The following is a 27,507-nucleotide window of genomic DNA, read 5'->3' as shown; positions in this document are numbered from 1 at the left end:
GCCATTCCACAGGGCGGGCACCACCACCAAGAAGGCCCTCTGCTTGGTTCTCTGTAACTTTGCTTCTCACAGGGAGGGAACTGCCAGAAGGCCCTCTGAGCTGGACCTCACTGTCCGGGTTGAACAATGGGGGTGGAGATGCTCCTTCAGGTATACCGGGCCGAGGCCGTTTAGGGCTTTAAAGGTCAGCACCAACACTTTGAATTGCTCGGAAACGCACTGGGAGCCAATGTAGGTCTTTCAGGACCGGTGTTATGTGGTCTTGGCAGCCGCTCCCAGTCCCCAGTCTAGCTGCCGCATTCTGGATTAGTTTTGGTTTCCGAGTCACCTTCAAAGGTAGCCCCATTGTAAAGCACATTGCAGTTGTCCAAGCAGGAGATAACTGGAGTGTGCACCACTCTGGCGAGACAGTCCGCAGGCAGGTAGGGTCTCAGCCTGCGTACCAGATGGAGCTGGTAGACAGCTGCCCTGGACACAGAATGGACCTGCACCTCCATGGACAACTGTGAGTCCAAAATGACTCCCAGGCTGCACACCTGGTCCTTCAGGGGCACAGTTACTCCACTCAGGACCAGGGAGTCCCCCACACCCAAAACAGTACTTCTATCTTGTTGGGATTCAATTCCATTCCCAACACATCACTATTCCACTCCTTTGCACCCACCACTCAGCCTCTTCCCCAGATAGGACAGGATCTCAAGGGATGAGAATCATGGAAATACAAAATTGACACCCTTCTCTCTCTCTCTCTCTCCCCCCGGATTTTGCTCACATTAGCCACTTCCAACCTTCCGGCCCCCACCACATTATTCCAAACTCGTTTTGACTCCCTTCGCTTCTGAAAAAGAGATTAATGATATCCTGCACCATTTCCCCCGTTCCTTTAATAATGGAAACGGCATCAGAATAATAAACTGTGTGCGTACCCTCCAGTTGTTTTGGGTACCGCACCCTCTGGTACATTATAAATCTAATTTGCTAGGGGGAAGCAGTATAATACACTTTTTCCATTTTAATTAGTTCGGGATGAATTAGAGCTAAATGTGATGCATTTGCGGCCTCGGCGATGGAGTCTTTCACACCTCCCCCCTCACTTTTCAACTTGCTCGTACGCCACTTAAATGTAAAGGATGGTTTTTCATACAGAAATATCATTCATACTGTAGCTAGCATGTATACGGTAGCTTGCAATAGGTATGTGCCGTCCATAGAATAGCTCTGTGGGCACCAGGGAGCCTTGCTTGTTACTCACCAATGGGGAAACTGGTCCCATTGGTGTGTTTGCATGGTGCAGTAGCTAATGCAAAGATAGGGAGCCTCTGGCGCTCCAGGTGTAGTTAGACACCAGCTCCCATCAGCCCCAGCCAGCATGGGCGTTCGTCAGGAGTGAAGGGAGCTGATAAAGAATCATAGCGATGGAAGGGACCCTGAGGATCATCTAGTCAAACCCCCTGCAATGCAGGAATATTCAGCTGTCCCATACGGGGATCAAACCTGCAACCTTGACATTATCAGCACCACGCTCTAACCAGCTGAGCTATCCACTTGCTGTTGGAGGCCAGCAGTATTTGGAGGAAGTTCAGGTTCACCTGAACATCTGGGCTAGGATTAAGGTATGGGGGAGAGATTAGGTTTCGGTTGCATTTTAATGAGAAAAAACCAGATTCACACTTCTCAAACCAAGGCATGTACCAAAAAGTGGCTAGTTTTCAAAATTTGCTCTTCCTCGAAATTTGCATTGCAGTTCTCCAACCATGCAATGTGTACCAAAATGCATATATATGAGGAAACTGTAAAATGATGTACTTAATGCAAAATTGCATTCATTGGAAGACAATTGCACCAAGATGCTGAGTTATTTTCACGAGGTTTTAAAAGAAAATCACAAATTGCTGAAGTGTGGAGAGATGAATTTTAGATTGGGAAAATGCGAGAAAGGGAAACTGAATGATTTGGCCATGCCTATCTGGAGTCAAGGGGTCTAGGACCAAATGAGAGAAGATGCTCGGTGATCTATGTTCAGATCTCCAAATAAAAAATAAAAGCAACTTCAGAAGAACACCGAATCAGATCAGAGAGATGGCTTTGGTGTTAAGGGGGCATCAAACTTTTTCACTTCCCCTGTATCCTTTCCCTCACTCTAAAGTGTGAACCCTTTGCAGTTGCTATTTTCTTGAGCATGATGGTGCCCACTCTTCGAAGAGTCCACTCCCTGGGTGAACCACAGTTTTGGCCATGCCCTTGGATGAACAGTATCTCATGCAGAGATGCAGTGAGGTAGAGGGTTAAACCCTCCCTGAGAGGGGAATAAGGAGGTCTCCTAACCACTCTCAGCACCTTAACAAACTCCAGCTCCCAGAATTCTTTGGGGGGAAGCCGTGATTGCTCTAAGTGGCACCATAGTGCTTTAAAAATGGATGGTGTGCAGATGGTCAGCCTCTGAGAACATGCAGCTTACTTGGACACCGTCATCACTAAATTGACTCAAAAGGAAATTTGCAGAGCGGAGATCTGGACGTGCCCCTTGAGCTTCAGACAGACCCAGTGAATTCAGGTCACCTTTTCCTTTTTTTCTTCCTACTTTTTTGCATTCATCAAGCGTCATTATGGGATTTGGACAGGCCAATTGGAACGAAGAACAGTTGGGGAGCACAACATCAAAGGACCTCCGGAGAGTAGATTTTGGCCTCCCATCTTAATAAGGATGTTGCCCTTTTCAGTCTCACAATGGCTGCTTCCCAGTTGTCTGGCCTGGGCATCCGTCCAGAATTGACTCTCAACAGCAAAAGCTGCTTATCCCATCATTGTAGCACCTGGCTTTTGCCTTTTGAAGTTGGATTTCTCCCTGCCCCCCTCCCACCACCACTCTTCCATCCGCGTTGGAGAGCTTGCTGGCTGACCCACGAGAGGCATGGCTGCGAGGAAGTGGGGAGGTAGATACATTTGGAAGGAACAAAGCAGCCGTGACAGAACGGATGGATTGAAATATCCATAACCCCGCCTTTCGATCCCCAAAAAGTGACCCTCTAGACACCAACAATAACCACTATAAAACCGCATTTCATGTTTGCACACCTCTTAATGAACAGTAGCAGTGGCAATTAAATTGGGAAAAGCATGACAGGACACAGTTTATTTATATAAAAGTATTTTTATCCTGCTATATCATAAAAAATATACATCAAAGCTATTTATAGCAACAAAAACATATTTTTGTGGTGTTGTTGTTTTTGCAGTTTTGTTGGGGTTTTTTGCAGTATGCACTGCAAGGAGCTCAGTCAAATGGTTAAGCTCCCCAAAGAAAACAGCTGTTTATCAGAGTTATCTGTACTAGGTCAACAACAACATTCACCACTACACATGCACACAAACTATTTGCAGTGTTAAAAGTAGCCTTCTTTCTCTGAGCCCGGAGAGGGTTCTTTGCTTCAAAGTCCTTGCTGTGCTAAAGTCCACACCCAAGTCCTTAGTTGAGTTGCCTGCAAAGTCCTGCAACTGATAAGAGTTCCCTGAGATCTGAAGTCTGGCAATTTCCCAACTGCTTCCTCAAACGATCTCTTCAAAATGTCTTCACTCAAATCCACAGTCCCACCAGATAGCCTTCAACAGTTCCTGAAATCTCCCACCACGCAGTATGCTGTGACCTGAGCCCACTTATATACAAAATTACTAGCCAAATCTGCCCTATGAAACAGATAAGTCACAAGATTCCTGCAGGTACATTGCGGGGAGTGCACTATCTCCTCTGACTCATGGAGAATTAACCCATTAGCTGCATTCCTTAACAACTAAATAAAACTAAATAAAACTATTAAAACGTTTTGTAAAGACATCAGTCCACCCTTGTGGCAGAATGTCATAGTATCACAAAATTGTAGAGTTGGAAGGGACCCTGAGGATCATCTAGTTGAACACTCTCCAGTGTGTGTGTGTGTGTGTTGGCTTGCATAGGCCTGGGTGTCAGGGACTAGACAGAAGATGAATAGTGAGGGCCGCCCCCTGTCTCATGAACCTTCCCAAGAACAGAAGGGCATTATAGATTTAGAACAGTGGTTTGCAGAAGGCCATAGTTCAGAGGCTGCAGAGGGGAGAAGCTGGGAAATATTGGAAGAGGAACAGCAGGAAGAAGAAGCACCAGGGAAGAGACAGCTGACAGACTCAGTGTCCTTGGAAAGCATTCCTCACCCCCCCACACACACTCCCAGGACCCGGCGTGCATTGAGGGTAGGAGAACAGAAAGCTCAGAGGCAGAAAGCTCAGATTAGCTGACACAGGGTGACATAGAATAGGAGAAAGGTAGGGGGGGGGACTTTACTTGGAGCCACGCCATTATTTTAGGGGGACTGCATTCCTTCGTGTCTCTCTGTGAATTATGGAATAAATTACTTGATAATAACTCTTTTTGTTTATGTGCTCCTTGGCCGCCACTGTGGGAGGGATAGGATTCCCTGAAGCCTGACACTGGGGGTGGATGGGGAGTGGAAATGTTTTTAGCCGGCATTTAAAAGTTGGCATGGAAGGTGCCTGTTGAATCTTTATTGGCAGAGTATTCCACTCCTGGTTAGTCCTTTGGTCCTTGCTACTGGCTGGACACACAGTAATAGTCTGCAGTCACAGCCATACAGGCCTGACCTTCATCATTTTAATAGAAGGAACTCTACCTTTTGTTCTGTGGGCATGAATACATTTGTGGGGGCCATGGCAAATCTTCCCCTCCCCTAGTCCAAGCTAAGTGTGTGAAGCATAGCTGTCAACGTTTCCCTTTTTTTAAGGGAAATTCCCTTATTCCGAATAGGCTTCCTTGCAAGAAAAGGGGAAAGTTGACAGCTATGATGTGAAGAGGGAGCGGTGCTCTGTGTTCCGGTCACCAAAATTGGACCACATTCACACCACACATCTGAAGTGTTATGATAACCCTTTGAACAGTCATGGCTTCCCCCAGAGAATTGTGAGAGCCGTTGTTTGTTAAAGGGTGCTGAGGTTTGCTGGGAGACCCCCTTTTCCCCTCAAGAGAGGGGAACCACTGAGAGCCAGTGTGGTGTAGTGGTTAAGAGCGGTAGATTCGTAATCTGGTGAACCGGGTTCGCTTCCCCGCTCCTGCACATGCAGCTGCTGGGTGACGTTGGGCCAGTCACACTTCTCTGAAGTCTCTCAGCCCCACTCACCTCACAGAGTGTTTGTTGTGGGGGAGGAAGGGAAAGGAGAATGTTAGCCGCTTTGAGACTCCTTAAAGGGAGTGAAAGGCAGGATATCAAATCCAAACTACTACTACTACTACTACTACTACTCTTCTTCTTCTTCTTCTTCTTCTTCTTCTTCTTCTTCTTCTTCTTCTTCTTCTTCTTCTTCTTCTCCTCCTCCTCAAAGAGTCACAACTTCCAGAGTTCCCTTTGAAGAGAGATGGACTGTCAAGGCACTCTGGAAATTTTTGAAATTCTGGGAGGGGAATGTGGGGGCCTCCAAACAGCTGTCAGCACCATTAACAAATTAGACCTTCCAGAATTCTCTGGGGGGAAACCATCACTGTTTAAAGCATGGGTAGGCAAACTAAGGCTCGGGGGCCGGATCCAGCCTAATTGCCTTCTAAATCCAGCCCACGCACAGGCCGGGAATCAGCTTGTTTTTACATGAGTACAATGTGTCCTTTTATTTAAAATACATCTCTGGGTTATTTGTGGGGCATAGGAATTCATTCATATATATTTTTTTCAAAATATAGTCCAGTCCCCCCCACAAGGTCAGAGGGACGGTGGACCAGCCGCCTGCTGAAAAAGTTTGCTGACCCCTGGTTTAAAGTGATAGCTTAGTGCTTTCAATGCATGGTGTGAACAAGGCTTTGGTGTGACTGGTGAGGCCTCTGACAGGACCTTTTCAGTGGTATCCCCAAGGGAGCTTAGAGCGGCTGCTTCTCTGCTTGTCCTTTAGGTTAGCAGTTGAGGTATTTTTGTTCCGCCAAGCTTCTAACATCCCTTTAATTTTATCTGGTTCTGCCTTTTTATTTCAGCTTTGAACGCTCTTAACTGTTTTGATAGTTTCCGTACAAAGGTGGCATAAAACGTGCATTATAAATAAAAATAAGTGACCCAGAATTGTCTCCCATGCACGGTGTGAATTACTCTGTGCTGGAGTGTGACTTGTTATAATGAGGAAATGATGTTATACATTTGCTTTGTTTCAGGCATGAAAATGCCCCACTTCCACGCCTTAAATTGTTGTTTTAGAGTAAGCAAAGTCTCTAGGATCAGATCAAGCACTAAATCCAGCCTATGGGGAATTATCTCATCTCTGTGCTCTATGTGGGGCTGTCCTTGAGCCTGTTCTGGAAGCTGAAGCTGGTGCAAAATGTGGTAGCTTGACTGCTCACTAGAATGGAATATCACCACCATATTACATCCCTGCTGAAATAATTGCATGGGTTGCCAACCAACTACCAGACTAGGTTTGTGGTGTTACCACTGGTGTTCAAAGCCATGTATGACTTGGACCCAAGATACAGTGGTACCTCGGGTTACATACGCTTCAGGTTACAGACTCCGCTAACCCAGAAATAGTGCTTCAGGTTAAGAACTTTGCTTCAGGATGAGAACAGAAATCGTGCAGCGGCGATGCAGCAGCAGCGGGAGGCCCCATTAGCTAAAGTGTTGCTTCAGGTTAAGAACAGTTTCAGGTTAAGAACAGACCTCCAGAATGAATTAAGTACTTAACCTGAGGTACCACTGTATCTAAAAGATCACCTTGTCCCTTGTATACTGAACCAATCATTGCATTTCGCAGGAGAGGGCATCCTGCAAATACCATGCTATCAGGAGGTCCATTGTTGCGATGTGGGGGGGGGCTCTGGGGCGGTTGCCCCAGGTGCAAAATTTTTAGGGGCATAACATTTCAACACCTGGTGCTGCCTCAATGCAGCTGCGCACTTCCATTGCTGGGAATGGGCTCCGTGGAAAACGGCTTCCATGAAGTGACCTCTCCAGACAACATAATGATGGAATGACTCTTGTTTTCTTATCTCTGCGGCTGCAATCTCCTGGGTGATACAGGTGCTCTTAGGCAGTTGAATGTGCAAGTGTAGAGAGTGCGTTTCTCTTCCTCTGCATGGTCCTAGGCACTGGCAACCCTCGCTATGCCACTAGTTTATGCCATTGCCTGTGAAGTCAGAACTGGACCTTTAGCATGATAGCATTTCCCCTTTGGAAGTCTCTTGCATTGCATATCAGGCAGGTTGGCCGAGTCCAATAACATTTTTGGATGAGATTCTTTCTCAGATCAGAGCCCACATCTCCTTTGTTGTGCTTTGCATTCCTTTGGAGTGTCATAAATAATTGTGAGGGACTTACAGATTACAACAGCTTATGAATTCAAAATGGTAAAGGCATACTTTAAAAAATGACGCCGTCTGCCGTGGATTCAGAAAGGATATTGGCAATCCAGTTAAGTGGGGTGCAATCTGCATTACAGTTTAACGCTCTAGGGATAATTCTAATGTAAATGGGAAGTGAATTTGACATTGGCAGTTATTATATCTATATTTTCTGGCCGTTTTTTATAGTCATTTATAAAACAGACCTTGCAAAGCTTCTTTTTCTTTATACCTAAAGGATAGAGAAATACTTGGTTGAAATTCAAGAGTTATTTTTCTCATTTCTGCTGTGGAGAGAGTCACTCTGATATCTTTCAAAGGCCATTCTGTAATCTTCAGTAGTCAAAAGTATTTAGTTAAGGTCGAAGATACATTTTATTTTTTAAAAAAATCAAATTCTGTTCGTTCTTACTGAAGTTTAGGTTTCAAGACACCAAGCAGTTCTGAGCTTATCTCAACCTGAACTCTGTTTCACTGAAATGCCTGTGAAGGCGTCTGCCTATATCCTTACACTGGAGTAAAAATTCATGAATTTTTTTTCCAGATCAATAGCAGCTGAAGACTAGTTTTGTTCCCGCTCAATGCATTTTGTTAAAAGCATTTTCGGCTGCAAATGCCAAGATATGGCTCTGAACCGAATGCTATAAAATCAGAAACCTGCGTAACAAATCCAAATGTGGATTTCACACTTGGGAAGCGCCACATGTGGAGAGGCAGGAAAGTGATACGTCCTCCATTTCCATTCTGTGCAGAATGTCTTGGGTTTCCTGGAGAATGTATTCAAGGTGGATGTTTAATTTGATTTCTTTTGGATAAATTCCACCAGCGAAAGAGCTATCTGAGTCAATATGGATGGGGAAAGAAATTGAATTCGGCTGGATAATTCGTAGTTTCTGAATAAGTGTGCAAATGAAACCACGGCTCTCCTTCGAAATTTGCACTTCTCTGAATTTTATGGCCCAGTTAAGAACATAAGTGGAGCCTGATGGATCAAGCCCATCTAAGCCCAGCATTAAACACCTGGAATAACTTACGGTAAGTGCTGTTTGACAGTGGAACGGTCTGCCTCAGGAGGTGGTGGGCTGTCCTTTGGTGGGGGTTTTTGAGTTTGGATGCCCATCTGTCATGGAAGCTTTAGTTGAGATTTGCAAAGCTAAGCAGGGTCTGCTATGGTTTCAGATTGGATGCGGGACCACATGTTGAGATTGCAGGGGATTGGACAAGATGACCCTTAGGATCCCTTCCAATTCTACAGTTCTGTGATTCTGTGATCCTGTTCAGACAGTGGCTGACCAGATGCAGGTTAGCCCTGGGCAGGTTAGCCCTTGCCAAGGATGCAGATTGGCCCCTGCCAAAAATTGCACCTCCTCACTCTGGCTTGGAGTAGATAGTAGCCTGCTCACTTTTCTACTACTCTGGGTGACCATTAGAAGTGTGAACAGAGTGCCCAGTGGGGCTTGGAGGTATAATAAACGAAAATCTGCCCTTATTCCCTTATGGGGGACACAAGAGCCTTTATAGAGTCCTTTGCAGGTTCTCCATCAGTCAGAGAAAATAACAGAGTCCAACCAAAGAATATTGAGAAGCAAAGCAGCTAGTAAGCCTGATCTTTATTGAACTGTTGCAACAGGGTGCTCCCCTCACACGCAGGAAAGGAGGAGGACCTCGAACCCAGGTGTACCCGCCCTTATATAGACATTTTAAATTGCCCACCCTGGAGTCCAAGACCACCCCCAGAAACATCATACATACATCATAGAATGGTGTAGTTCAAGACCACCCCCCAGACGCATCATACCTACATCACAGAAAGGGCGGTCTACAGCAGAAATCTGAGTGCCTTGTTTATCTCCTGCCTGGCAGGTTACCTGTTAATGCTTACCCTGGGGAGCCTGGCCAGTCTTTTGTAGTGACAAATACCCAGTTCCTGAGCCTGGCCACAGGCTCACCCCATTCATGCACAGATATACCCTCAAGACAGGTTTTGTGAATGAAAAGACAATGGGGAGGCTTTTCCATTTTCCTTTGACTTTGCAGAGAAAACATTTGGTCAGTTTGGGAGCCAAAATGGCTCCAGGACTGCTTTCCTGTGCTGCTTCAGACATGTGGTTCACATATTTATGTACGTGTTTGCTTGGTACATTTATGAACATTTATTATATATATAAGACCTTTATTTATTTCAGAGGGAAGAAAAATGGGGAGAGCAGGTGAGAGTAGCAGGAGGAGGTAAAAAGAAGGGAGGGAGGCAGGAAGGTGGACAGATAGAGTGATGGAGGAGGAGGGGAGGCTGAACAGAGCAGACCTGACCCTGATAACTGCGGAGGAAGTTCCTGGCAGAGCATGAAAGCAAACTTTTTCAGTTTCTGCTCCATGGTCTCTCCTGACTTCAGTGAACGGTGCCAGGGATGGGGGCACCAATACAGCTCATTGCAAAGGATGCCATGGAGCCGAGTTACACTTATGACCAAATGCCATTGGGAAACCCACAAAGAAAACACAATCAAGCGACAGCTCTCTGTGTATGTTTCCCAGGAACTGGTATTCAGAGGTCAGATTCCTGGCTAGAATTAATGTGAACCTCAAACCGTCCCCTTGCATTGTTATAATACTCTACAGCACAAGGCACCGCTAATGATTAACCCGTAAGACAATACTTGGGCCTTGTTTAGTCAAACAATCAAGCTGTGTTGTCTGATGACTATCAATACCGACTGAAGTGATATTTAATCCCGGCAGAGCTACACGATGCACATCCATGGAGGCATCACTTGACCACATTAGATGATGAAGAAAAGGATTAACTATCCCGTTGGTTAAATTGTCTGAGAGTGGTGTTGGCATTTCAGCAAGTGATCCGAAGCAAAACGCCACTACTGAACGATCGCTAAAGCCACTTTTGAAATGTGACCCGCGGGGTCAGGGACAATGGATTTTGCAGCGTGTCCAGTTGTCACATAATTGAACATATTGGCACAAGCTTTGTTTGCTTTTGGGAGTTAAAGGAGTGAAAGGGGGGAAAGTGAACTTGTTGCTGGAACAAACGTTGGATCAAAATGAAGTAGGAGAACACACACAGTGGAGTGAAATGGACTCCCTGACTCAGAGATCCTCCTCCTCTCTTTTTAATTCTGCTTCCCAGCCTAAATTCTCTCCAAAGTAGAATCTGGATAGTCAACAATATGCATAAAGTAGAACTGTACATCTGAAAGGGATCCCAAGGGTAATCTAGTCCAACCCTCTGCAATGCAGTGTGGTGTAATAATAATAAATAATAAATTTTATTTATATCCCGCCCTCCCCAGCCGAAGCTGGGCTCAGGGCGGCTAACAACAGTGGTTAAGAACAATGGACTCGTAATCTGGTGAACCAGGTTCGCTTCCCCGCTCCTCCGCATGCAGCTGCTGGGTGACCCTGGGCCAGTCACACTTCTCTGAAGTCTCTCAGCCCCATTCACCTCACAGAGTGATTGTTGTGGGGGAGGAAGGGAAAGGAGAATGTTAGCTGCTTTGAGATTCCTTAGGCTAGTGATAAAGCGGGATATCAAATCCAAACTCTCCTCCTCCTCCTCCTCCTCCTCCTCCTCTTCTTCCTCTTCTTCCTCTTCTTCTTCTTCAACTATTGCATCCATGACAGATGGCCATCCGACCTCATACTTAAAAACTTCCAAGGAAGGAGAATCTACCATGTTCAAAGGGAACCAAACAGCTCTGCCAAAAAGTTCTTCCTGATGTTTGGTTGGAATCTTCTTTCTTGTAACCTGAATCCATTGGTTCATGTCCTATCTTCCAGAGCAGGAAAAAACAAGCTTGTTCCCTCTTGCATGTGACAATCCTTGAGATATTTGAAGGTGGCTATCCTATGTCTTCTGAGTCTCCTCTTTTCCAGGATAAACATACCCAGCTCCCTCAGCTGTTCCTCATCAGGCTTGGTTTCCAGACCCTTGATCTTCTTGGTTGCCCTCCTCTGCACCCCTTCCAGCTTATCAACATCCTTCTTAAATTGTGGCACCCAGAACTGAACACAATATTCCAGATTTGGTCTGACCAAGGCAGAATAGAGTGGAACTGTTACCGGAAAAATCCGAGGGCTCCCTTGGACAAAACAAAGACACCAACCAGGATAACTTGGACAAAACAAAGACACCAACCAGGCCAACAGCAGCTTGTAGGCTTGGCCTTTATTGAACTGTTGCAACAGGGTGTTCCCCTCACTTGCAGGAGAGAGGAAAGACACAGAAAAATGGTGTGCAAGACCTTATAAAAACTTTTGAAATTCCCCTCCTCTAGGTCAAGCCCACCCCCAGAAACATCATGCATACATTACAGAAAGGAGGGGTTGAGGGAGGAGTTGGTGGTAACCTGAGTGTCTTGTCACCTGACTGGTTCCTCCTTTGCCCCCCCCATGAGTCACTTCCAGGAGACAAAGGGGAGTTTGCAGTTTCCTGCCCCCAGAGGGAAGATCTGATCATTGTCCTTTGTTTCAGTCCATGCTGAATCCACTCCCATATGCAAGTTCTTTGTGATCTTGATTGTCTTCTGTCTGGGACCATCAGGGTTGGCATAGCAACTGGGCAGGGCTCCTGTGGATGTGCTGAGATGGTGAAGGGATTATGGCTGACCAGAACCAGGCCACCCCCTTTTGATAGTCCTTGTCATATGGAATAAAATAAAAATGGAACAGTGCAAATCCCATGTATGGTTGATTTTCTATGAATTTATAACAGAAGTGTGGCGTATGTAGTGTGTGAATGTGAGTGTGTGTGAAGTTTGTACAAACTGGATGATGGGGGGGGGGGGGTTTCCTGTTACAGTTCTATTACTTCCCTTGATCTGGACACTAGGCTTCTGTTGATGCAGCCTAGAATAGCATTAGCTTTCTATGCTGCTGCATCACACTGTTGACTCATGTTCAGCTTGTGGTCCACTAAGACCCCTAGATCCTTTTCACATAAAATATTTCCCAAGCAATGTACCAGGCATACCGAACCTGCTGCCTCCCAGGTGTTCCTAGATTCCAACTCTCATCAGTTCCAGCCAGCACTCCATACAGTGTCTAGGCTGGTACACGTTCTTTGGGTGAGACATTCATCAATTTCCACAAGTGCTGCAATATGGCAGGAGAAAGGCATGAGCCATCCTACCCCCAATAAAATGCCTATTTCTGGCCAGCCACGTGCCCCAGCTCTTATATCTATGCTTCTAGGGAAGGAGCTCTGTATAGTGCAGGGACACTCTATTCACTTTTTAGCCTCTTCTTATAGCTTTCTAGACTTCTCCCGGCATGCAGAATCGTTAGTTTTCAATAGCTCCTCAGCCTTTCAGCTAAGATTAAGTGTAAAAATCACTGCTTTTCAGTTGGTGTTAAAACTAAGGTATACTGCTCTGCGAACTGCCATTTTAGGATTAATGATGTGAATCATTAAGTATAAATAAAAAATGAGAAAACAATAGTGGTTGTGAGTTGGTCTGGAGTACCGTTTGGATATGGTACTCGGAGATTTGCCTCTGAACGTTAGGGAAATTAGAATCTCCTTCTGTGTGGCTGCAGAGAAGAGCTTTTCTGCATTCGTTGAGGGGATGAAGTCTGGGACAAATGCTCCATTCATTCAATGGGTGGGCCAGCTGGCTCTGAAAAGGTCTTTCCTTGTTTGTGTTGGATGGGGAAAGGGTGGGGGAGAAGAAGACTAGGAAACCGCAAGGAGGAATTTGGGGTGTGAAGCAAAATAAAGCTTTTCTCTCCCAGACAAAAGGTGTTAATTAAGACTGTGTAAAATGGATCTGAGCTGATGATCCCAGAGGGCAATAGTGTTCTTTATTCTAGACTAGAATAAAGTAGAGATGCTTCTGAAATGGTCCAGAATAACATTCCCACCCCCTCTAAACGGAGCTGATGCATTAGCAAGTCTTGACGGTTTTATCTTATGTATGTGTTTATTTATTCAATTTGCAAAATGGATGCGCCACTTGATTGTTTATAAAATCCTCAAAGTAGTTTGCAAAAAGATAAAAACAATAACAGGTGCTGTTACACTAAAATATCAATTTACAAATATAGAATGGATATTATGCAGTATCTGCAATAGTGCCAATTCTGTATATAGGGTGAATATGAGCTTAAAAGCATTTAAAAAACCAAAAAAAAACCCCAACAACTTCTGAATACGTATTTTAGATTTTGTTCCCAGTGCTGTTGACATAGTTTTGCTGCAGGTTTTAGTTCCCACAGTTCACCTCTTTACGTCTCCTCTCCTCCCTCCATATCTAAATGACTAATGTCCCTGTGCTGATGAAAACATTGCAGAAAAGAAATCATGATGTGTCCATCCATACTTACAATTATATCCAGATTCTTTTGTGTGGGTGACTTTATCCCCGCACAATGGGAACACACAGGAACATCTGTAAAGCATCCCCACCCCCTCAAACAGAATTTTCATGGAACCACACATATGAGCACATCAAAGTTACTTTCTGTTTGTTGGGGTTTTTGGTTTTGGTTTGCAGGTGTTTGATCAAGGCACATCAGTAATGCGAAGGTGACACCTGCAAATGAACTGATGTCACTGAACTCCAAAGCAAATTGCTTGTGCTCTGGTTCCAGAACTAATTGTGGAAAACCCTCATGTTATACCAGAATTTTGAAGAAGCAGGATGCAAGGCAGAGCTAATCGGGGAAACAACCAGCCTAGCCATTGCACCATGAATTTGCCCAGTCCTCTTTTGGAACCACCTAAACTGGTGGCCATCACTGCCTGCCGTTTGAGCAAGTTCCATAGTTTAACTATGTGCTTTGGGGCAATGCTGGGGATAATAAAATGGAACTGGACCTTGGAGACCATCTGGTCAAATGTGGTGTCTTCTGGATATTATTGAGTGACAACCAGCTTGGCTGACAGTCATAGGTGGCATTGTAGTCCACCAACATCTGGAGGGAACCACATTGTCTACCCCTGATCTCCTGTTCTGCAGTACAGGATGCTCACAGCATCCCTCCTAGCATTCAACTTCTGCTTCAAGACCTCCAGTGAGGGAGAGCCCATCTCCTCCTGAGGCAGCCTATTCCACCATCAAACCACTTGCACCATCAAGAAGTTTCTCCTGTGGTTGAGCCAAAGTCTTCTCCCCTGCAGTTTTCACTATACTCCTGTCTGGACCAACATAGAACAAGCCAATCCATCTTCTCTGTGGTAGCCCTTCATATATTTGAGGGCAGCCCATCACATCTCCCCTTGATCTTTTCTTCTGCAGGCTCAACTTCCCCAGCCCTTTTAATCATCATCATCTATTATTTATACCCCCGCCCATCTGGCTGGGTTTCCCCAGCCACTCTGGGCAGCTTCCAACAAAATATCAAAATACAGTAGTCTGGTAAACATTAAAAGCTTCCCGAAACAGGGCTGTCTTCAGATGTCTTCTAAAAGTCTGATAGTTCAGTGTTTCCCAACCTTGTGCCTCCAGCTGTTTTTGAACTACAACTCCCATCATCCCTGACTACCAAGACCAGTGGCAAGGGATGATGGGAATTGTAGTCCAAAAACAGCTGGAGGCACAAGGTTGGGAAACACTGTTGTTGTTCTCTTTGTCATCTGGTGGGAGGGTGTTCCACAGGGTGGGCGCCACTACCGAGAAGGCCCTCTGCCTGTAACTTGGCTTCTCACAGTGAGGGAACTGCCAGAAGGCCCTCGGCGCTGGACCTCAGTGTCCAGGCTGAACGATGGGGGTGGAGACACTCCTTCAAGTATACTGGGCAGAGGCCATTTAGGGCTTTCAAGGTCAGCACCGACACTTTGAATTGTGCTCGGAAATGTACTGGGAGCCAATGTAGATCTTTCAAGACTGGTGTTATGTGGTCTCGGTGGCCACTCCCAGTCACCAGTCTAGTTGCCACATTCTGGATTAGTTGTAGTTTCCCGGTCATATTCAAAGGTAGCCCCACGTAGAGCGCATTGCAGTAGTCCAAGCGGGAAATAACTAGAGAATGCACCACTCTGGCGAGACAGTCAGCAGGCAGGTAGGGTCTCAGCCTGTGTACCAGATGGAGCTGGTAGACAGCTGCCTGGACACAGTATTGACCCTGCATCTCCATGGACAGCTGTGAGTCCAAAATGACTCCCAGGCTGTGTACCTGGTCCTTCAGGGGCACAGTTACCCCATTCAGGACCAGGGAGTCCTCCACACCTGCCCACCTCCCGTCCCATCAACCATTCCTCCTGAAGGTTTGGTCAAAGGTTGGCTTCCTACAGGCTTGGAGCCATCACAATGTGGGGCTGCATTCTTAAATACATAACCCCCCACGCCACCCCATGCAGTAGCTGCTTTGCAGTTGCTTCCAGGGCAACATGGAACAAATTCATTTGAAAGCGTGGGTTATGTTTCTGCAAATAGAGCTGTCCAAATATGTCAAGTGCTGATGTTTCCTCTATCCTCAAACTAATGAGGTATTGATGGGTAAGCTGGCTTCTTGCTAATGGAACTGTGAGGATCCCATTTATGTGTACCCTGTACTCATTTGTGTGTTTCCTTGCTGCAAGAATTTCCTCCTCTTCTGAGTATCTTCTGTTTCAAGATTTCGCTAGCATTACTTCATATTCCTAGGAGTCCTTCTTGAACGATTTTCGGCGCATTCCCAACATCTCTGATTAGTCTAACTAGAAAGCCTGCTGCACTCCTAATTGTTGTTATATAAAAGGAATGTGCATGGCAATTGGGGCATTCAATGGGAATCTGATACCTGGACTCAAGCCTAAGACGTTTAATCAAGGACTCCAGTTTCTGAGATGCTGGCCAATGCCGATGCCAGTAGCTCTTTGAGTAACAATTCATTTCAACTAGTGTTATAAGAGAGGGAGAAGCTTGTGGGCATCCAATGAAATGGAACGTCAGAAGATTCAGGGCAGATAAAAGAAAATCCTCCTTCATGCAGCGTAGAGTTAGACTGTGGAACTCCCTGCCACAGGAGACTGTGATGGCCACCAGTTTTGACAGTATTGAAAGAGGACTGGACAAATTCCTGGAGGAGAGGGCTATTGATGGCTACTGGCCACTGAACTCGTCCGGCATAACAGGACTTGACACCTCTTGATATTCATCTGCTGTAACAGTGGCATCGAGGTCCTGGTGGATGCAAGCAATTTGAGAACAAGCCACAGTGAACTATCATTGGTTCTGTCACCTCCTCTGGACCCAAAAGGCCCCACACTATGCAGAAAAGCTCTGCAGGGCAACACAATGAGGATACAATGGAGGCAGCAAAGTATGCCATCTATGCTGTCTTCATGGCCACTATGTAGACTCAATGATGAGTCCTCAAGGTCAGTGTTCAATTGCATTCAATGAGTTTTCCTCCACTTGTGTGTTAGAATCTTCTCCTCACTTGTTTCCTTAACACACACACACACACAGATAGATAACAAACAATAATTCTAAACCCAGAAGGATCCCTCATTGTTTTCAGACTAGGCACATCTGTGCTATAGTTAGCACCATCTCCTATGAAAGTGAAGAAGGTGTTTGTCAGCTGTAGTTCTTAAAAGCATTTGTATTAGAAATGATGGTTTCTTTATTGGGTGGTGGGAATCTGCCACCCAATTTAATCGAATAGTCATCTTCTTTTTTTAGCCTAACTGATCACAAACATCACAGCCCTGGAAATATCCTGGGAAATCAAAGATTCATCACATATTTGAGCACCCAGAGACTATTCAACAACAGGATTCAATTCATTTTGGCTTTGATCATCAGCCACGCCTGGCATAACCCCATTTCAAGGGCCCGGATATCTTTTCAGAGTTATCAGAAATCAGGAGCGCTTGTCCTACATTGTGGCAGCACGCTGTCGACGCTGTTATTTACCTGGGAGATTGTCATCGTGTCTATGGATTTTTTTTATTTTTTATTTTTAGAAAGGCGTTTCATATTGTATCTCATGAAAATCTTCCTTCAGAGTGGGGGAAAGAAATCAATTTAAGATTGGCTCGGGCGAGGAGCACGTCGGCACCGATTGAAAGCCAAGCTAAATGTCGGTAAGCGGAAGGCTAATGCATAATGGCAGGAGCCCAAATGGTGGGAAAAAGATCGTATGAGGAGGAAGATAAACTGAGCGGGCAAGAAGCAGGTAGAAGCATTTGGCTGTGCCACCAACTCTTTGTGTAACCTATGGCAGGTCTCTTTGCTTGGCAGGCTGCCTGTAGGTGTCAGCCATCCCTGAACTACTACAGCTCCCTGTGGTGCTTTATTAATTTGTGAAGGGATTTCCATTAAGGCCACAATCCAAAGGTGTCCTATTGAACTGAGAAGGAATGACACAAGAAAACAGCAGTGCCGTTACGCAGGAGAACCATAGCTGTCAACTTACAGATTTGAAAATAAGGGACCAGCAGCCTTGAAAATAAGGGACCAGCAGCCAAAATAAGGGACCTGCAGCCTCACCTGTTCCAGGCACTCCAGTCTTCCTGTCCTCCTGCAGTCTGGTCAAACTCATGCTGGGTAGCTTCGAGAACACTGTCCAACCAACTTTGCAACCAGAGGTTCAACTGAATAGAATCTGAATCACATGCACCACAAGGCCTATGCAGCCTCAACTTAAGATGGCTCCCCGGCCTGGCTTTGCACTGCAAAGTTTGCAGCAGCATGTGCAACAAAATGGCATCCAGCGTTCAAAAACAACCCTCAGCTTGCATTAACTAGCCACACACAAGGCATGCAAGCTCCACCCCCAGTCGTTCTTAGATTTCTTATTGGGTGAGCAACGCAGCCAAGCAACACAGTTGGAGCCTCCCTCCTCCCTGGCCGGCAGGGAGGGAGGGAGAGGAGCTGCTTCCTTTGAAATGTAAGGGACATCATTTAAGGGACATTTAAGGGACATCCATCAATAAGGGACAGCAGCGGGACATGGCGCTGGAATAAGGGACTGTCCCTTCAAATAAGGGACACTGGACAGCTATGAGGAGAACATCGAGGTAGATTGCACTTGAAACTTCAGTTTGGCTGCTGTGACCTCACTCCGAGAGAGAAGGAACCCAAAATATTCTGGTTTCCCTGTAAGGCTACATCACCGTTTGTGGGGGACATGCACATACTAAAATCGCCATCGCTCGATGCTACAGAAACGAACCGAGTCAATAAAGGAAATTGTGTAATGGAGAAGATCCCTGCCATAGCAGGGAGAAAGCTGATGTGCATCACATTCACAGCCCCTGTCTAATCTCCAAGATGTTTATTTCATTTCCTGCCCGGCTCTTCAAGATTGGATTCTTGTTGTTTTTTAATTCCCTCTTGGTTAGAACAATATTTTTTCATTATGAATATCTGCAATTCTGTCAAACGGCAGTATTTGCCGGCCGCTGTTCCGTGGCAGCCAAGCGGGCTCAGACATGTGACCCGCAATGTTGTATCGATCAAATGGAAGCGACATGCACCCCCAGGCTTTAGGGGTTATTAACAAATGCTGATAGGACACCACCCCAATTTGGAAAGTCAGAGGCAAGATTCTAGTGAGGTGCTCTTCCCAGAGAGACCACATAACACCGGTCTTGAAAGACCTACATTGGCTCCCAGTATGTTTCCGAGCATAATTCAAAGTGTTGGTGCTGACTTTGAAACCCTAAACGGCCTCGGCCCAGTATACCTGAAGGAATGTCTCCACCCCCATTGTTCAGCTCGGATACTGAGGTCTAGCTCCAAGGACCTTCTGGCCCTCACTATGAGAAGCAAAGTTACAGGGAAGCAGGCAGAGGGCTTTCTCGATAGTGGCACCTGCCCTGTGGAACTCCCTCCCACCAGATGTCAAGGAAATAAACATCTACAGTGGTACCTTGAGTTACAGATGCTTCGGGCTACAGACTCCACTAACCAGGAAGTAGTACCTCGGGTGAAGAACTTTGCTTCAGGATGAGAACAGAAATCGTGTGGTGGCAGCAGGAGGCCCCATTAGCTAAAGTGGTACCTCAGGTTAAGAACAGTTTCAGGTTAAGAACGGACCTCCGGAACGAATTAAGTTCTTAACCAGAGGTACCACTGTATCTGACTTTTAGGAAGATACCTGAAGGCAGCCCTGTTCAGGGAAGTTTTTAATGTTTCATGTTTTATTGTGGTTTTAATATTTTGTTGGAAGCTGCCCAGAGTGGTTGGGGAAACCCGACCAGATGGGTGGGGTATCATCATCATCATCATCATCTTTCATTTATTTATTTATTACATTTATATGCCACCTTTCAGCACTCTAACCACTACACCGTACTGCCTTTAGCACCAAGAGATGCATCCTCAGCCCATCAATTTTGAGGGATGCGCTATGGTGGGGGAGCCAGAGGGGTGGCCTCTAGATGTTGGCAGGTTGCAGAATGAATGTAGGCATTCTTGACATTAAGGTGGGATGGGGCTGGCCTACTAAATTATTTAGTTGTGATTCCTGCATTGCAGGAGGTTGGACTAGATTTGCTTCTGGGTCCCTTCCAACACAATTCTATGGTTCTGTGATCCTGTTCTCTCCGCCCCGCCCCCCTGCCCCCCGCAACATATATTTTCAATTTTGTGTGGCTGGTCTTACGAGATAGGAACAAGAGAATGAGCTGGGAGGCATCAATTGCAGGGAAATTCATGTTCTTCTCCCACTGTAATGCTTTAAATATTTTGCATTTCTAATAAAAAGCAGGATGTAATCAGAAGGTAATGATACCGATATTTGAAAATCGGTCGCTAGCGGGCTCAGCTCCTTTCGTTTTCTTCTTTTTTTAAATTTTAAAGAATACCTCTGTAAAGCTATACTTTGCATTTTATTACAGTATCCTTTCCCCGCCCTCATTATGTGTTCTTAAAATCCTAACTTCCAGGGCTTAAGGGCTCAGCCATTTCAAATCGCGTCAAGCTGAAATTTAGCATATAATTTCTTCCCCCGGCATTTGTTTTAATCTTCCGCATTTTATGCTGGATAGTCGAGAGCAGCAAACCTCTGTGCGTTTTTTCCTGGGCTCGCTACTCTGCCTCAATGAGCCTGTTCAGCAGAGGAGATGATGATTACTTGGTGGTGATGCTGACGAAGTAGAAGAGAGCTGCCCCAAACTTCTGTAGGGCACCAGGTTGACAAAGGCTGGTCTAGCTGGTGTTGGCAGAAAGCAGGGCACAGCGGCCCTGGGTGCAATGCCTTCCGCTTTTAAGAGCATTTTGTATCCTCTCAGCTCAGCTTTGATATTTGTAAATAAAGCAAATATTGAGGACACCATAGTCCTCCAGCTCTTCTAAAGAAACCCAAGCCCTTCAGAGTAGCCCAAGAAATCCCTTGCTGTTTTGGGTTCCTAAGGGATATATGAGAACATTGTAAAACTATTTTAAACCTTTCTTAACTCAGCTAGTGGAGGGACACGAGTGGCACTGTGGGTTAAACCACAGAGCCTAGGACTTGCCGATCAGAAGGTTCGAATCCCTGTGACGGGGTAAGCTCCGGTTGCTCGGTCCCTGCTCCTGCCAACCTAGCAGTTCGAAAGCACCTCAAAGTGCAAGTACATAAATAGGTACCACTCCAGCAGGAAGGTAAACAGCGTTTCCGTGCGCTGCTCTGGTTCACCAGAAGTGGCTTAGTCATGCTGGCCACATGACCTGGAAGCTGTACGCCGGCTCCCTCAGCCAATAAAGCGAGATGAGCGCTGCAATCCCAGAGTTGGTCACGACTGGACCTAATGGTCATGGGTCCTTTTACCTTTACCTTTACTGAAAAGGAAGTCTGGATGTGCTCAGAGGTGCTCTTTTTGAACTGTATGTCTTTTGCACTCAGCTCTGGTTGGTAGATACTGGGGTTGCAATAAGTACGTCCAGCAAGCTGGAAGTTTGCTTATCTCTGTATTAAAGGATACAAGCTGTGCTTGGCAACTTTTTACTTTAATTCCCCCCAAAAAGGAAGTTTGGTATTCCTTAGTAGATACAAAGCAAAGAGGAAGAAGGTGCTCCCTTCTGCTTTGATATGTGTGATTTAGAAAGAGGGGAGGAAAAATATGTCCTTTCCACTCCACAAATGTTGAACATCTAGAGTAAAGTGGAGTGGGATCTTTTGGCTATTTACTTACGAAAATTCCTTGATGGATGGAGGCAGACTTGCAAAGGTCACTGAGCTGCGGACCAGAAATGACATCCCGCAGTATGTTAAACCAATGATAATAAGGCAAACCACAAACAGCAGCAGAAAATGAAGCCTCTCTTGGGGGAAGTTGGCAGTTTTTGAGCTCTTTAACTGAGGGCATTTTTGAGCAGCTGCAAGATGCCCTTTTTTCTTTTTTAAAAGGCGAGGCCACACTTCGTTGAGTCCTATCCCCTCACTGTGAGGCTTCAGGGCAGTTTGCAGCAATGCAATATTCAGGTGAAACAGGTTACAGGAACGAGGGCAGGTTCTAACAAATGATTTGACTCAGGTGTGAAAGAGGTGGCTCTTCAGCATTTGAGGAAAACTACAAGGCAAAGGTGCCAAACACACCTTTGTGGGAAGGGAATTATGCAGTGTAGGGGCTGCCACAGAATGTGATCTTTTCCTAGGCTGCTACCTCTGAGGGTGGTGGAACTACCAAGCCCCCCCCCCCCCCACGCCAGAAGGAGGTGGTATTACAGATACCTGGCGCCAGAAGATGTTGACTCTTCAGAGGGTGTAAGAGGGAGACAATGACCCAACTTGGATCACATTCGACGTGAGTCTCTTTTCTCTCTCTTTCGAGTGTGGCTGCTGTTTGGCAGCAAGCAAGCTTGGTGCCATGACATCTGTGGCATTGTGAAAGGCCCTCTCTAGGCATTTTGCAGCCTGCAGACTTCACCTCTCTCTCTGTTACAAACAGGGACACAAGAAGAGCCTGCAGGATCAGGCCAATGGCCCATCTAGTCCAGCATCCTGTTCTCACAGTGGCCAACCAGATGCCTGAATCGGATGTCCACAAATTTCTCCCTTTCTCCTAACACTAGAACTCATAGATATCACCTCATATCTATGGGGCTGCCTCTCCTGGTCTGCCCCGCAGAGGACCTTAAGGTCCATGAATAACCATAGTTTAGAGGTCCCGGGCCCTAAGGAGACTATCCACCAGGGCCAGGGCCTTTTCAGTGATGGCTCCGACCTGGTGGAATGCTGTGTCCCATAAGACTAGGGCCTTGCAGAAATTAATCTCCTTCCATCGGGCCTGTAAGACAGAGCTATTCCACCTGGCCTTTAATTTGAATTCAGCCTGATATTTTATTTCCCTTCTCTTCCTTCCCCCTCCCCTTTTATGAAGATCACCCGCTCTGGGGCCCCACAGCTAATTCTCCCCTGGCCTCCTCACTGGCCCAAGTAGGACCAATTCAGCCAGCTAGCCCTGGGGATTATCTAATTGATTTTTGATTTTTATTTCTATTCATGTTTCTATACTGTATTTTATGCTTTTATAATTAAGTGTTTTAAAGTGTTTTAAAATTGTTGTTAGCTGCCCTGAGCCTGGTTTTTGAACCGGGAAGGGCGGGGTATAAATTATTATTATTATTATTATTATTATTATTATTATTATTATTATTCTCAATATGGGGAGATTCATGATAGAAAACAAGATGCAACTTTTTTGTGCAGCGCATAACTATGGAACTCGCACCTCCAGGAGGCATTGATGGGCAAAAACCCAGATGCCTTTAAAAGAGGATTAAGCAAATTCATAGAGGAGAGGCCTATTGTGACCAGCAGCCATGATGGCTAGGTCTGCCTCCACAGTTGGAGACAGCAATGTTTCTGGAATATGGGTTGCTGGAAACCACAGGAAGGGAGATTGTTCTTGTGCTTGCATCCTGCTTGCAGGTTTCCTGTTAAGTTGTGGGCGAACATATCAGACGACACAGCGATTCTTCCAAAGCAGCTCTTTATTTGTAAGCTGCAACAGAACTGAACTGAGGAGCTCAGTCAGCCTGCTTATATAGAGCTCCACTAGAATGCAACAGTAACCATTTTCTGTAACTAGCCAATCGCTGAACGTCACTTTCGATCCTTCATTTGCATAACTATCTACAGTATCCCCCTGCTGGCCCAGGGTGAGAACTTCAGTACATAACATTTCCCACAGGCGTCTGGTTGGCCACTGGGAGAACAGGATGCTGGGCTTGATGGGTCACTGGTCCAATCCAGCAGCCACGTCTTATAGTCTTAGGACTCGCCCATCACATTCATGTGTACTTTCAATGGGATTGTTCCCTGAACACTTGTACCGTTACATTTCAAAGAACATCAAGAGGATTTCCCCGCACAGAACAATAACTTCCTGGGGGAAGGACTTATTAGCCACAAACAATTCCAAAAGCGTTTGAAGGGGAGAGGAGGCACCAGGTTCGTGATGAGTAATGCAACCTTCTGAGTCATGTTACTTGTGGGGTGGGGAGAAGGAGAATGATCTCAGTTAAGTTGTTTATTCATTCTCTGCCTGGGTAATAAGTTAAGACAATGAGGAGGCCTGGAGAGATCCGTCGGCAGCGGAATGGATCCCACGGGAACCAGATACGAAATTGCTTTTGAATGGGGAGTCGATCCTCCACCCGGATGCGGAGTCTGCAATTAAGCAGCGAATCAGTAAGCAGAAGTTTCTCTCCTCTTTCTCTGCCTTTAAATGAAACTTATTAACTGATGGTGTAAGGGGTGTGTGTGTGTGCCTTAAGGCAATCATACTACCTTTTCCTCCGAACCAGCTCAGTTGTACAGTTTCCCCTGCTATCCACCATTTTATTTCCTCCATTTATTTCTGAGGCCAAACATTTGAGGATGCAACCGCTTCTTGCTTCTTGCTTTTCTCAAACCAAGTTGTGAACAGTGTCAATATACGGAGAGGCAGTGAGCTCAGCCGGAAAGGGAGAAGTGTATACATGCTCCATACACCTAAATAGTGCAGTGTCTCCTGGCGCTCTCCAGATCCAGCTCCTTTCATCACCAGCCAGCATGCCCAATGGTCAGGGATGATGGGTGTTGGAGTTTGACAACATCTGGAATGGTCTGGGTTGGGATACGGTGAGACAGTGGATTCAAAGGGGGATCTTGCAGCAGGGATGAGACTTTTCTCAGGCCAAGGGCCACATTCCATTCTGAGTAACTATCTGGGGGCCAGATGCCATTGGTGGGCTGGGTAATGAATGCAAAATTTACCTCTGGACAGCAGGCTAGTTTCTACACACGCTCACATTCCCCTCTCTGTCCTGGGAAGCAAGGGGCAACATCAGAGTTCAACGATATATTCCAGGCAGGTAAAAACACTTGAGGGAGGTCTGAACCAGGGCTAGAAGGCAGTGTAACTTAGAGCGGGATGAGCAGATAGATGGAGTTGGGGGGGCACATCCAGCCCCTGTGGGTCTAAGGCACCTGAGCCCTGCCTTAGACCAACCTTGAAAGGTATTAGCTCCACTTTGCAGGTGGGATGGGCAGTGCTTCCCAGTTAGGGCTGTGAGTTCGAGTTTTAGATTGGCCAGCTTGAATTAAAATCAGAGAATCATATAATTGTAGAATTGGGAGGAACCCCGAGGGTGGTCTAGTGCAACTCCTTGTAAAGCAGGAATCTCAACAAATGGTCCCCCATCCAATTTGAAACCAGACCGGACCCTGCTTAGCTTTGCAAATGTGGCGGCAGTTTTATTGCTGCACCGCTATTGCTCCACTTCTTTGTTTTCATGTGATAAATGGGCAGAGTGATGGTAGCTCCAGCCCCCTGTTCAGTTCATGGCAGAGGCAAGGTTTTTGGAGCTTCAAGGCCCGGCCTCTCCATCCACAGCCCCTCTCAAAAGCTTCTGCCGTGTCTGCCGATACAAGCAGCCAGAGCTCATTGATAGCTGAAGATGAAGATAAAGGATGCGGAGCAGGAGGAGCGCTCAGGAAGGCGTCGCAGGAAAAATGCAAACTAATCAGTGGAGGCAGCCACCGTAATAAGGCACTAAACATGGAAAATTACGGTAGATTTGTTTCCTCTGCTTCTCATTGTAGGCATTAGGCACCAAGTCGTCAATAGACTATTCAGTGCAGCGAATGCAATGCTGTGGGCTGTCAGCTGCACCGCCGTCAAGGAAGGGACCAGAATTTGGAATGCAAGTGAGAGAGATGATGGCAAATTGTCCTCCGAGAATCTGTGAGAGAGGAGATGACCTCAGCAGGTGCCGAGGCGCAGTGCATGGAAATGAGTTCCGCGCTGAATGTGTTCGCTATTTGGTTCTTGGTGCAGACGTTGTTTCAAAGGCTACGGAAGAGTTAAAACAAAACAAAAAATCCCCTTCCTTTCGGTCTTTTGAAGGCTGTTTTGTGTTTGTTTTTACCCATAGGCTTGCTCGTAAAGGTAAAGATAAAGGGACCCCTGATCATTAGGTCCAGTTGTGGCCGATTCTGGGCTTGCGGCGCTCATCTCGCTTTATTGGCCGAGGGAGCCGGCGTACAGCTTCCGGGTCATGTGGCCAGCATGACTAAGTCGCTTCTGGCAAACCAGAGCAGCGCACAGAAACAGTGTTTACCTTCCCACCGGAGTGGTACCTATTTATCTACTTGCACTTTGACATGCTTTCGAACTGCTAGGTTGGCAGGAGCAGGGACCGAGCAACGGGAGCTCACCCCGTCATGGGGATTCGAACCGCCGACCTTCTGATCGCCAAGTCCTAGGCTCTGTGGTTTAACCCACAGTGCCACCTGCGTCCCAAGCTTGCTGGTACTTTTCTGCAATTCCCCCACCCGCTTGTATTTATGAGAGCCCAGCCATTCAGGGATGGTGTCGCCAGTCCACCTTACCAACTGGATTTAGATAAGAGGGGTGGACACAGAATCCAGTTCTTCTCCTGCTAAAGCTCTTGGAGGGTGGACGTTGTCCTAGGAAATCAGGGTGGCAATAACTGCTCAAGGAAAATTTTATGCATTTGGAGAAATCAGCACCAGCTTGCAAAATATTTGACGCGACTCTTCTCTGCTCCAGCAGTGAAACCAGGTTTTATACGCGCTGTCGTAGCTCTGCCCTTGCCCCTCGTACAAGTGTTTCAGACTCCTCAGAGCCTCAGTTTCCCTGTTGGTCAAATACAACTGTCTCCCAGCCCAGCTAACAGTCACCAGCTGCCTTAAAGCTGAGGCTGATTGGCTTTTCTCATTTGATTCTTCTTCTACACTATAGCATTTGACATCCATCCTTAGATAGGCACCTCTTGGCTATATAGCTGGAAGCTGTTGGTCCCCGCATGAAAGGCAGGGTAGAAAGGGTCTCTCAGGGTGGGAGACTGGGGGAGGAAATAGGAGCTGGGAGGGTCTACCTTTCTGTGTATGGGTAAAGGATATGATATACCATAAATGTGAGGAAATGTCTTTGTATACAGTGGTAGCTCAGTTTAAGAACAGTCCTGTTTACGAACAATTTGGTTTACAAACTCCGCTAAACCAGAAGTAGCGTCCCGGTTTGCAAACTTCACCTTGGTCTAAGAACGGAAGCTGAATGGTGGAAGGGCAGCAGCGGCGGGTGCCCTCATTAGGGAAAGCACGCCTCGGTTTAAGAACGGTTTCGGTTTAAGAACAGACTTCAGGAACGGATTCAGTTCATAAACTGAGGCACCACTGTATATTCCTTTTCTTTTCCGTCTCTCTATTCCTTGATTTTTCTTTTTTCTTATTTTGGTTCTTCATTAATCTTTGTCTTTCGATTGGTTTAACTTTTATTGTATTTTATGTTGAAAACTTTCAATAAAAATTAACCAAACACATCCTTGGACATATGCCTCTTCAAGTTCTCTTCATTGTTGTTTCTTTGCAGCCACATAAGCCCTGCTGCTACTTTTAGATCGGGCATCTCCAAACTCGGCCCTCCAGATGTTTTGGGACTACAACTCCCATCACCCCTAGCTAACAGGACCAGTGGTCAGGGATGATGGGAATTGTAGCCCCAAAACACCTGGAGGGCCGAGTTTGAGGATGCCTGTTTTAGATCACCCATCCATCATAAAAGTGATCACTCGCTTGGTCTTTTGAAATTGCAGGGTCTCCGTACCTCTTTATTCCATCAGCCTGAGTTGTGTCTTGCCACATGTCTTGTATACGTCCATTTGAACTTTGCGAACTTTTCCACTACATCTGTAAATCAACCCCATTTCCAGATCTGGGCCATTTTGGCATGTATATGTGTGAGTGGGTTTTCCCCTCCAGTTAAAACTCTT

General features: G+C 46.1%; 1 protein-coding gene across 5 annotated transcripts in view; it reads left to right on the top strand.

Annotated features, from left to right (window-relative positions):
• The window catches only part of ELFN1 (extracellular leucine rich repeat and fibronectin type III domain containing 1), a 242,767-nt gene that overhangs the window by 47,219 nt on the left and 168,041 nt on the right, over positions 1-27,507 (top strand). The window contains exon 1 of one of the 5 annotated variants that reach the window (XM_081889155.1): positions 21,911-22,031. The exons of the other annotated variants lie outside the window; for them this stretch is intronic. The gene's annotated coding sequence lies outside the window, so the exon portion shown is untranslated. Of the gene's footprint in view, positions 1-21,910; positions 22,032-27,507 lie in introns of those variants that run through there. 5 annotated transcript variants of the gene reach the window in all.

This window comes from Podarcis melisellensis (genome assembly GCF_964234715.1).
Source record: "Podarcis melisellensis genome assembly, chromosome: 14".
NCBI classification, from domain to species: Eukaryota; Metazoa; Chordata; class Lepidosauria; order Squamata; family Lacertidae; genus Podarcis; species Podarcis melisellensis.
Note: the sequence above shows the minus strand (reverse complement) of the source record. Positions and strands in the feature narration are given on the sequence as shown.